Source organism: Semicossyphus pulcher, unplaced genomic scaffold, assembly GCF_022749685.1.
Source record: "Semicossyphus pulcher isolate SPU_LCO1_2020_fin unplaced genomic scaffold, fSemPul1.0.p SCAF_10, whole genome shotgun sequence".
Taxonomy (NCBI): domain Eukaryota; kingdom Metazoa; phylum Chordata; class Actinopteri; order Labriformes; family Labridae; genus Semicossyphus; species Semicossyphus pulcher.
In genome coordinates, this window is record NW_027211604.1 from 5,596,972 (window position 1) to 5,607,500 (window position 10,529).

The 10,529-nt window shown below is 39.1% G+C and overlaps 11 non-coding genes across 11 annotated transcripts in view; all 11 read left to right on the plus strand.

Moving 5' to 3' along the window:
• The first annotated feature begins 5,261 nt into the window (after window positions 1-5,261).
• On the plus strand, window positions 5,262-5,333 carry trnap-agg (transfer RNA proline (anticodon AGG)). Its single transcript has one exon. It is a non-coding gene; the product is annotated as a tRNA-Pro (tRNA).
• A 345-nt stretch (window positions 5,334-5,678) lies between these two features.
• On the plus strand, window positions 5,679-5,750 carry trnap-ugg (transfer RNA proline (anticodon UGG)). Its single transcript has one exon. It is a non-coding gene; the product is annotated as a tRNA-Pro (tRNA).
• Window positions 5,751-6,054: 304 nt separating this feature from the next.
• Window positions 6,055-6,126, plus strand: trnap-cgg (transfer RNA proline (anticodon CGG)). Its single transcript has one exon. It is a non-coding gene; the product is annotated as a tRNA-Pro (tRNA).
• A 286-nt stretch (window positions 6,127-6,412) lies between these two features.
• On the plus strand, window positions 6,413-6,484 carry trnap-agg (transfer RNA proline (anticodon AGG)). The gene has a single exon. It is a non-coding gene; the product is annotated as a tRNA-Pro (tRNA).
• Window positions 6,485-6,772: 288 nt separating this feature from the next.
• On the plus strand, window positions 6,773-6,844 carry trnap-ugg (transfer RNA proline (anticodon UGG)). The gene has a single exon. It is a non-coding gene; the product is annotated as a tRNA-Pro (tRNA).
• A 341-nt stretch (window positions 6,845-7,185) lies between these two features.
• On the plus strand, window positions 7,186-7,257 carry trnap-agg (transfer RNA proline (anticodon AGG)). Its single transcript has one exon. It is a non-coding gene; the product is annotated as a tRNA-Pro (tRNA).
• Window positions 7,258-7,602: 345 nt separating this feature from the next.
• Window positions 7,603-7,674, plus strand: trnap-ugg (transfer RNA proline (anticodon UGG)). The gene has a single exon. It is a non-coding gene; the product is annotated as a tRNA-Pro (tRNA).
• Window positions 7,675-7,978: 304 nt separating this feature from the next.
• Window positions 7,979-8,050, plus strand: trnap-cgg (transfer RNA proline (anticodon CGG)). Its single transcript has one exon. It is a non-coding gene; the product is annotated as a tRNA-Pro (tRNA).
• Window positions 8,051-8,336: 286 nt separating this feature from the next.
• trnap-agg (transfer RNA proline (anticodon AGG)) lies at window positions 8,337-8,408 on the plus strand. Its single transcript has one exon. It is a non-coding gene; the product is annotated as a tRNA-Pro (tRNA).
• Window positions 8,409-9,866: 1,458 nt separating this feature from the next.
• Window positions 9,867-9,938, plus strand: trnap-ugg (transfer RNA proline (anticodon UGG)). Its single transcript has one exon. It is a non-coding gene; the product is annotated as a tRNA-Pro (tRNA).
• A 561-nt stretch (window positions 9,939-10,499) lies between these two features.
• trnap-ugg (transfer RNA proline (anticodon UGG)) overlaps window positions 10,500-10,529 on the plus strand; it is a 72-nt gene continuing 42 nt past the window's right edge. Inside the window, exon 1 of the tRNA in view lies at window positions 10,500-10,529. This exon is cut by the window's right edge and continues 42 nt beyond it. This is a non-coding gene — a tRNA (tRNA-Pro).

Sequence of the window (10,529 nt, forward strand, 5' to 3'; positions counted from 1 at the left end):
TAGCACGCTGAAGCGAGCTACATTAGCCATTGATTTCGATGGTCATTTTTTTTCTGTTGTATTTTAGTGGCGTCCGCCACCAAATGGAGGGGTGGGGTGGGGGTGTTGTGGTAAAATTTGGACGTTTCGACCGCAGTGTCTGCTGTCGCCTGCTGACAGAGATAGTAAAGATGTTAGACAGCTGCCTCCATTTATCAGGCAAAAATGTCAGCTATCTCTGGTTTCAATTTTAATTGCAGCTAAGCTAATGAAAAAACAGCTGACCTGTTGTGATCACTGTGTTTTGTTTGTACTGTTGTCGTATTTGTGTAATGTTAACCATATGGTTTTCTTTATGATCAGAGTCCACGATCTATTAACGCCATTGGAGGACAAGGATCTGGATGAAACTGTCACCCAAATTCTACAGCACCATCCCAACTGTGGGTACAAAATGATGGCTGGGCACCTGCATGCAAAAGGCATTCGCATACAGAGTAAGTGATTGGAGTCGTACCCATTCATCTGATTGGGAAGGTCAGAGAGAGAGAGTCAGAGAGAGTGAGAGAGAGAGAGAGAAACAGCTGACCCAGGCATGTAGTTTAGACTCTAGTTGGAAGTACTACAGGAGAAAACTTTAGGATTATTGTGCATCAAAAATTACCTGTGTGCTTGATGAAAGGTTTCTGTACTGATTTCATTAACCTGACCATAGACCATAACCTGTATGGATTTCATAGACTAAAACATACAAAAACTTTGTGGAATAAAACTAGACTACAACTAACGATAATTCAAATGAATAAAATGTGACTCACTGCATTTAGTCAAAAGACTAAGACATAAATTAAATTAAAATTGGTTGCCAAAATGAACACTGCATAGAATGTGGGGAGAAAAGATGCTTTTACTGCCAGGCTACATTTTAGGAGAGGGTCAACTTGTTTTTGAGTAAACCTAATTTTGTGTCCCTTTTTTGCATAGTATAGGACAGCGTGTGCAGGAATCAATGCGTCGCATGGATCCCCATGGAGTTTTGATGCGCACCCTCCAGCTTAACCCTCAAAGGCGCAGGAGGTACTCTGTACCAGCGCCTAACAGTTTGTGGCACATTGATGGCAATCATAAATTGATAAGGTAGGCTATCTGAAGAATAGTAACAACTTCAACTAGTTTTACAAAATATCATAGAAACCTCAGCACAGTAAATAATGTGTTGAAAACGAGATAGATAGCTAACTACTTTAATTCAAAACACTTTACAGAACCATACATTGAATCCAATTTGAATCCTGGAAATGTCTTGGTGGTACAGGGGTAACAGATCCATGGTACATGTAGTGGTTGCTCTTAATATATGTCCATACATATATATTTCAGATGGCGTTTCGTTGTGCATGGTGGTGTTAACGGTTTTAGTCGTGTCATTGTGTACCTGCATGCCGCCACCAACAACCGTGCAGCAACAGTCTTGAGAAGCTTTCTAGAAGCTGTGGATGTCTACGGTGTGCCATCTCGTGTGAGGTCAGATAAAGGAGGGGAAAATGTTGCTGTTGCGCGCTACATGGTGACTAACAGAGGACTTAACAGGAGTTCCCATATTGCTGGCAGGAGTGTCCATAATCAAAGGTAACATATGTAACCCAGATGCCTCCTTTTCTTTTGTACTCAAACAGCATTTTTAAACAGATCTGTGGATTATGTCCATCATTGGTTACTGTTAGGTTGTTTTCACACCACTAATTTGGAATGACGTAATGATAAACAGTCACAAGTGTTTCAATTGTTAATGCAGGGACAGACCACTCCAAAGTTCTGTTCTGCACGGCTGCATCTGTAGAATAATGTAACTGGGTCAATGACAAAAAATTTAAATTGAAGTATTCCTAAAAAAAAAATTGGGAACTGGATGTAATACATACTTTTGAGTCTGGAACAAATTGTTTACATAAGTCTCATTTGTTAAATAAAATTTCAAAGTGTTTTAATTCACTTTTTTACATTCTTTTAGTAAATGTCAGGTGGCACAACCAACTATATTTATTATTTCCTAGTATTTATTCAACCTAAAATCTTTGGTAAGTAACCCTGAGTTTCTACAATGGCTAACACATTATTTTGTGGTTGTGTTTTGTATTTACATTTCAAAATTAATTTGTAAAATAGGTTTATTTGAAATGTTTTGAACATAAGATGAAGTGTTTTGAAGTTATCGATAAAGTACCATTTTAAATAGTTTAAATAGAGGTTTGAGATGGCAAAACATAAAAGAAAACATATTATTTCAATGCACTGAAAATATATTCAGAAAATAGGTTTTAGAGAATAAAGTGATGCATGTCATGAATCGAATATTGTAAAAGGAAATAAGGCACTCAGCCACACTTATGTCAATGACCAAACTACTAAAGTAGCTTGATATCCAGTAACTAAATGGAGCTTTAAAATTGTTGCTACAATGTTGAATTGAGAATTTGATACGTTCAACCAGTTATTTTAAAACTAGGTTTTATTAAGTTACCAGTTACACAGTTTGAGGACGGCTTTAATGTCTTTAGATAATGAATACAATCACTGATTTTGGTTGAACAGACCCTGTAACCGTATCTCCTGTAATTACAGGTTGACATAGAGTATGGAGTTGACTGGCCTGGACCATGTGGTCATCGACATCCAGATGTTGTTGTCCCTGAAGTTAAACTGCAGCGCTCGCTGACTGAGCAGGAAGTAGAAAGTCTCCCAGAGCCTGAAGGTCCTCTGTCCAATGTGTTGGATGTCTACATACAAACTGTGAGCCTGTTGTCAGAAATGCTCCAGTAAATTCCAAATTCACAAGGTTCAAGCTAAAAGGAGAAGCTTGATAATGATGAACGATTATAAATGAGATTTGTATTTTGTGTACTTGTATAACAAACATAATGAAAATTACATTTGAGAAATGGTAAGGGCAGGACTTCCAGTGTTTTTATGTATTTTATTATCAACAGTCTTCATATAAAATACCTTCTGTAATGTACAACATGCTCACGAACATCTAGAAGGTTGACAGATGTATAATTTTTACGGTTATGTAACATTCATAAACAAAAATAACTGTCCTGTTGTAAAGATTTCTTGTTCTAGAACATTTAGCTGAAATGTAAATAAAGAGACATTCTGCGAATCAGGCAGCACAACAATCTGCTTTTCTACCCTCTTTCAGAAGAAGATTAAAGAACAAGAACTCAGGTTGTCTCACTTAAACAATGGACTCTTCTCATGGCAGACGAATGAAAATGGTAGCATGACCAATGTGGGTTTGTGCATCTTTAAGATGTCGGACATGGTAGCCGTCATTGGGACAGGGGATGATGACCAGTTGGCGACTTCGTGTTGCTCCAGAAATTTTAAGCAGTTCAAATCCCCCGCCCTCTCTGAGTTTTGGAAATGCTGCTAAGAGGAAGTCACTTAACTCATTTGAATTTGTCTGACTGCCTGAGAAGAGAAGACAGATGATATGTATAACAAAGGCAATTACTAACATATAAAGTACTTAATATTATAATAGTGTATTATAATAAAATAATACTGAAGGGGAGTCTTATTTTAATCATAAATTCACATACAGCAGACATCCTCCAAAAAAGGGTCTAAATTGTGATTATGATTCTATACAAACCTTGAAATGTAAGACGTTTATCCCCCAGTCCTGCAGCAGCAAGCCTCTGTTTGGCAAATCGATTGGGGACTAGCTCCACATTTTTATCGTTAAGACAGCAGAAGTTATGAGTGTAAGAATAAAGTTGTGCAGGCACAGCAAGGGATCGCCGATCTGTCAACCTTCTCCCTCCCTGTCTGTACGGGCCAAACAGTCTTGAAACCTCGGCTAGGATAAAGTGAAGACAACAGGCATTTTAGGACATAATAATAACTGCACTAATAACTGCACAGCACAACTGAAGAAACCCATCATAACCGACTGAATTACATATTAGTCTACACAACCGAACTGACACACATTCTTAATTTTTTCATCCGTACAGTCTCTTATTTCGCATCACAAAATGTTAATTGCGGAAACCCACCGTCAACTGGGTGTGCGGGTGTGTGTGATGGTGGAGGTGATTTTGACGGCTGACGTGAGTTTGCCGCGTTTACAGCAGCCGGTGCTGCAGAAAAAAATAACAACATGGTCGGTGAATTCAGTTTAAGTTAGAACAGTAGCCTTTGTTTTTTTTGTTATATAACCACTTTTGTGGTCACACTTGTTAAATGATCGATCTGCACAGGTGTAACTTACTGTTTTCAAGCTGGTTAGCTAAATCCCGCAGCAGATCTGGCAGCGGCCTCCCAGACGAAGCCATTGCAGGAGTAGCAATTATGTTACCAAGGTTAGAGTTGATAGGAATCGATTGCTACGGTCTGGTTTTCCCAGCTGACCAATCCTGCTTCAGAGTGACGTTAGGTCCACCCACTCAATTTGCATATTTACTTTTCCTTGTACGACATGGACACAGAAATACATAAATAAATAAATGTGGGAATAAATAAATAAATAAATGTAGAAATGTAGAAATACATAAATAAATAGATGTGGAAATGTAGAAATAAATACATAAATGTAGAAATACATAAATAAATAGATGTGGAAATGTAGAAATAAATAAATAAATGTAGAAATACATAAATAAATAGATGTGGAAATGTAGAAATAAATAAATAAATGTAGAAATACATAAATAAATAGATGTGGAAATGTAGAAATAAATAAATAAATGTAGAAATAAATAACTAAATAAATGTCGAAATGAATGAATAAATAAATAAATGTAGAAATAAATAAGTAAATTGATTAATTAATATATAAAAGCCCTTTTCTTTACCAAAATTTGTTTGTTTTGTTATTTTCGTATGTATTTATTTGGTATTTATTCATTTATTTATTTATTTATGCTTATGTCATTTTTTGTCCTTCATAGAGTACTCACAAGTGAGTCTACATATGAAGCTAGAGGAAAACAACTCTGTGCTCTCTTGAACACCTCATTCTGGTAAAGCCTGTGTTTTCATGTGAAACTATCAAGTTGATCCAGCTATCAGATTCCAGTGTTGGTTGTATCATTTGTTGGAAAACCATAAGTGTGGTGTCCTTTCTCGAGTTCATTTTGATACACCCTGTAAAAAAAATAAAGACCTAACATCCTGTAAACATTACAGTCACAACAGTGTACCATCTGAATTTGCAGGTTATGTAAAATTCAGTTTTTTTCGAATTTTTAAACTGATTAAAATCACTGTCATGTGGCTCGTTGGTCTAGGGGTATGATTCTCGCTTAGGGTGCGAGAGGTCCCGGGTTCAAATCCCAGACGAGCCCTCAGTACTCTCAAGTGACCTTGCAATACGTCTCCTGTGTTTCTTTATGAAGCTACAGGCAAAAGGAGGGTTCACAACGTTCTGATCTGAAACCTCATTCTGGAAAAGCCAGTGATTTCGTGTGAAAGTTATGTCAAGTTGATCCTGCTATCGGATTCCAGTGTTGCTTGTAGCATTTGTTGGAATAACCCTAACTTTCTTGTGCTTTCTCTTGTACGGCTTCTACAAAACTCAAAATGTTCCTTGCCCACCTGTAAACATTACAGACAGTCATAACAATAGACAGTGCATTTCAGTTACAATGTTAATTTGTGGAATTTTTCTTCAATTACCACCAGGTGTTTATGGCTCGTTGGTCTAGGGGTATGATTCTCACTTTGGGTGCGAGAGGTCCCGGGTTCAAATCCCGGACGAGCCCTCAGTACTCACAAGTGAGTCTACTTATGAAGCAAGAGGAAAAAAATCTGTGCTCTCTCCAACACCTCATTCTGGAAAAGCCAGTGATTTCACGTGAAAGTTATGTCAAGTTGATCCGGCTATCGGATTCCAGTGTTGCTTGTAGCATTTGTTGCAATAACCCTAACTTTCTTGTACAGCTTCTACAAAACTCAACATTTTCTTTCCCACCTGTAATCATTACAGACAGTCATAACAATGGACATTGCATTTCAGTTAAAATGGACATTTGCCGAATTTTTCTTCTATTACCACCAGGAGTTTATGGCTCGTTGGTCTAGGGGTATGATTCTCGCTTCGGGTGCGAGAGGTCCCGGGTTCAAATCCCGGACGAGCCCTCAGTACACACAAGTGAGTCTGCTTATGAAGCTAGAGGAAAAAAATCTGTGCTCTCTCAAACAACTCATTCTCGAAAAGCCACTGATTTCATAGGAAAGTTATGTCAAGTTGATCCGGCCATCGTAATCCAGTGTTGGTGGAATAATTGTCCTGACTTTTGTGTTTTGTCACATCTTCTGCAAAAAGAAGAAAAATTACAGTCAAATCAATGGAACCATTTGACTCTGCTTTTTAGATAATATAGAGATTTGTCTGCTTTTTGTTGTATTAAAATCAGTCTTTTGTGGCTCGTTGGTCTAGGGGTATGATTCTCGCTTAGGGTGCGAGAGGTCCCGGGTTCAAATCCCGGACGAGCCCTCAGTACTCACAAGTGACCTTGTAACAAGTGAGTCTACATATGAAGCTAGAGGTAAAGAACTGTCCTCTCTGGAACACCTCATTCTGGAAAAGCCGGTGATTTCATGTGAAACTATCAAGTTGATCCAGCTATCGGATTCCGGTGTTGGTTGTAGCATTTGTTGAAATAACCCTAACTTTCTTGTACAGCTTCTACAAAACTCAAAATCTTCTTTCCCACCTTTTCTTTGCATTTCAGTTACAATGGAGATTTGTCGAATTTTTCTTCTATTACCACCAGGTGTTTATGGCTCGTTGGTCTAGGGGTATGATTCTCGCTTTGGGTGCGAGAGGTCCCGGGTTCAAATCCCGGACGAGCCCTCAGTACTCACGAGCTACCTTGTACCAAGTGAGTCTACATATGAAGCTAGAGGAAAACAACTCTGTGCTCTCTTGAACACCTCATTCTGGTAAAGCCTGTGTTTTCATGTGAAACTATCAAGTTGATCCAGCTATCAGATTCCAGTGTTACTTGTATCATTTGTTGGAAAACCATAAGTTTGGTGTCCTTTCTCGAGTTCATTTTGATACACCCTGTAAAAAAAATAAAGACCTAACATCCTGTAAACATTACAGTCACAACAGTGTACAATCTGAATTAGCAGGTTATGTAAAGTTCCGTTTTTTTCGAGTTTTTACACTGATTAAAAGCAGTGTCATGTGGCTCGTTGGTCTAGGGGTATGATTCTCGCTTAGGGTGCGAGAGGTCCCGGGTTCAAATCCCGGAGGAGCCCTCAGTACTCACAAGTGACCTTGCAATACATCTCCTGTGTTTCTTTATGAAGCTAGAGGCAAAAGGAGGGTTCACAACGTTCTGATCTGAAACCTCGTTCTGGAAAAGCCAGTGATTTCGTGTGAAAGTTATGTCAAGTTGATCCTGCTATCGGATTCCAGTGTTGCTTGTAGCATTTGTTGGAATAACCCTAACTTTCTTGTGCTTTCTCTTGTACGGCTTCTACAAAACTCAAAATGTTCCTTGCCCACCTGTAAACATTACAGACAGTCATAACAATAGACAGTGCATTTCAGTTACAATGTTAATTTGTGGAATTTTTCTTCAATTACCACCAGGTGTTTATGGCTCGTTGGTCTAGGGGTATGATTCTCGCTTTGGGTGCGAGAGGTCCCGGGTTCAAATCCCGGACGAGCCCTCAGTACTCACAAGTGAGTCTACATATGAAGCAAGAGGAAAAAAATCTGTGCTCTCTCCAACACCTCATTCTGGAAAAGCCAGTGATTTCATGTGAAAGTTATGTCAAGTTGATCCGGCTATCGGATTCCAGTGTTGCTTGTAGCATTTGTTGCAATAACCCTAACTTTCTTGTACAGCTTCTACAAAACTCAACATTTTCTTTCCCACCTGTAATCATTACAGACAGTCATAACAATGGACATTGCATTTCAGTTAAAATGGACATTTGCCGAATTTTTCTTCTATTACCACCAGGAGTTTATGGCTCGTTGGTCTAGGGGTATGATTCTCGCTTCGGGTGCGAGAGGTCCCGGGTTCAAATCCCGGACGAGCCCTCAGTACACACAAGTGAGTCTGCTTATGAAGCTAGAGGAAAAAAATCTGTGCTCTCTCAAACAACTCATTCTGGAAAAGCCACTGATTTCATAGGAAAGTTATGTCAAGTTGATCCGGCCATCGTAATCCAGTGTTGGTGGAATAATAGTCCTGACTTTTGTGTTTTGTCACATCTTCTGCAAAAAGAAGAAAAATTACAGTCAAATCAATGGAACCATTTGACTCTGCTTTTTAGATAATATAGAGATTTGTCTGCTTTTTGTTGTATTAAAATCAGTCTTTTGTGGCTCGTTGGTCTAGGGGTATGATTCTCACTTAGGGTGCGAGAGGTCCCGGGTTCAAATCCCGGACGAGCCCTCAGTACTCACAAGTGACCTTGTAACAAGTGAGTCTACATATGAAGCTAGAGGAAAAGAACTGTCCTCTCTGGAACACCTCATTCTGGAAAAGCCGGTGATTTCATGTGAAACTATCAAGTTCATCCAGCCAGGGCCGGCTCTTGGCATAGGCGATATAGGCGGTCGCCTAGAGCGCCATATGCTGGAGGGGCGCCGCCAGGCACCCTTGGCCTTGAGAAAAAAACAAAAACAAATTAAAAACAATAAAAATAAAAATAATTTTCTATGCCCAGTCGCCCTCCTTTGTGTGTTCTCTCTTGAAAATGATTAAAATATTAACAAATAAATAAACAATGATGTTCCTAAAATGTGGTGCTGCTGAGTCACATGACGGGTCAGAGGGATCAGAGGTCAGGTCACAGACAGGTGATGATTTTGTTACGCGATGAAAAGGCCGTCCAAGCCCTCGGGTGCGCAGAACAAAAAGAGAAGAAAAGAGGAGGAGAAGAGGAAGTTACAATATAAAGGTAAAATTAGGCTGTACCATTTTTTAATCATGCCGTTTTGTGTGAAGACGTTTTATTTATTTCTGCTTGCTAGCTACACCGTGTTTAATGTGAAATGCGCACTGCATCGGCGCTGTTTATGTTTGTGATGAGTTTTCATTAGTTTTCTACACAGTTATCATCTCTGCCTGTATGTCCGGTCTGATTTGGTATTTTATTTCAGTTTCATCACGTCATCATTATGTTTGGTCGAGTTGAAAATTAATTTTACCATAGTCATCACTAGTATATTAACAACTGTGTGCCCACTGACACAGTTGCTGCTGCTGGTGCTTAGTTCTCCTACTGTCTTATCACGTTTGATATTGTGCTGAAATTCAGTAGCCAAGTGATGATGCAAGTTGCAGCAGGTTATTATTATTTTTTATTTTTCTTCTTATTACTTGTTTTTGCTTGTAATGTAATACATTTACTCTGTCTGTCTAGATGCACTCAGAAAATTTTTACAGACACCTCAAACAGCTTCTGGAGAGGGGCCTTCTGATCACACATCCACAGAAACACCACTCTCTGAAGCATGTAAGTTTATCCAATTGTTTGTGGTCTCTGACACACTACTATGTTATTGTTGTTGTTACTGAATGGTACAACCTTGTTAGTAATGCCAGTAAATGTAATTTTTAGTCAATTAAAATTAAGTGATTTATTAAGTGAAATAGAATGACACAACAAACTTAATGCAGTGGTGTGACAGTATGGATGAGTAATCTCGCCTAGGGCACTAAATTACGTAGAGCCGGCCCTGCATCCAGCTATCGGATTCCGGTGTTGGTTGTAGCATTTGTTGAAATAACCCTAACTTTCTTGTACAGCTTCTACAAAACTCAAAATCTTCTTTCCCACCTTTTCTTTGCATTTCAGTTACAATGGAGATTTGTCGAATTTTTCTTCTATTACCACCAGGTGTTTATGGCTCGTTGGTCTAGGGGTATGATTCTCGCTTTGGGTGCGAGAGGTCCCGGGTTCAAATCCCGGACGAGCCCTCAGTACTCACGAGCTACCTTGTACCAAGTGAGTCTACATATGAAGCTAGAGGAAAACAACTCTGTGCTCTCTTGAACACCTCATTCTGGTAAAGCCTGTGTTTTCATGTGAAACTATCAAGTTGATCCAGCTATCAGATTCCAGTGTTGCTTGTATCATTTGTTGATTCTCGCTTAGGGTGCGAGAGGTCCCGGGTTCAAATCCCGGACGAGCCCTCAGTACTCAAAAGTGACCTTGCAATACGTCTCCTGTGTTTCTTTATGAAGCTAGAGGCAAAAGGAGGGTTCACAACGTTCTGATCTGAAACCTCGTTCTGGAAAAGCCAGTGATTTCGTGTGAAAGTTATGTCAAGTTGATCCTGCTATCGGATTCCAGTGTTGCTTGTAGCATTTGTTGGAATAACCCTAACTTTCTTGTGCTTTCTCTTGTACGGCTTCTACAAAACTCAAAATGTTCCTTGCCCACCTGTAAACATTACAGACAGTCATAACAATAGACAGTGCATTTCAGTTACAATGTTAATTTGTGGAATTTTTCTTCAATTACCACCAGGTGTTTATGGCTCGTTGGTCTAGGGGTATGATTCTCGC